The sequence below is a fragment of the Mandrillus leucophaeus genome, unplaced genomic scaffold, assembly GCF_000951045.1.
Source record: "Mandrillus leucophaeus isolate KB7577 unplaced genomic scaffold, Mleu.le_1.0 Scaffold42, whole genome shotgun sequence".
NCBI lineage: Eukaryota > Metazoa > Chordata > Mammalia > Primates > Cercopithecidae > Mandrillus > Mandrillus leucophaeus.
The window spans coordinates 2,600,307-2,600,845 of NW_012104476.1; positions in this window are offsets into that span (position 1 = coordinate 2,600,307).

Here is a 539-nt window from a genome sequence, read left to right on the forward strand (position 1 = left end):
TTTTCCATCTATTTGTGCCTTCTTCAATTTCTTTCATAAATGTCATACATAGTTTCTGGTGCACAGATCTTTCACTTCCTTGATTAAATTTCTTCCTAAGTATTGTATTGTTTTTGACACTACTATAAATGGAAATTTTAAAATTTCTTTTTCTAGGTAATTTGTTCTTAGTGTATATGGAAACACAACTGATTTTTGCATGTAAATTTTGAATCCTGCAACTTTACTAAATTTGCTTATTTGTTCTAACAGGTTTGTGGTCACGTATCTAGGTTTTCTATATATCAGATTATATCATCTGCAAACAGATACCATTTTACTTCTTTCTCCATGATTCAGATGCCTTTTATATATTTTCTTACTTAATTGCTCAGACTAGAACTTACAATACCATGTTGAACAAAAGTGGTAAGGGTGGGAATCCTTGTCTTGTTACTGATGTTAGAGTGAAAGCCTTCAACTATTCACCATTGAGGATGATGTTATCTGTGGGTTCATCATATATAGGCTTTAGTATGCTGAGGTAAAATTCCTTCTGT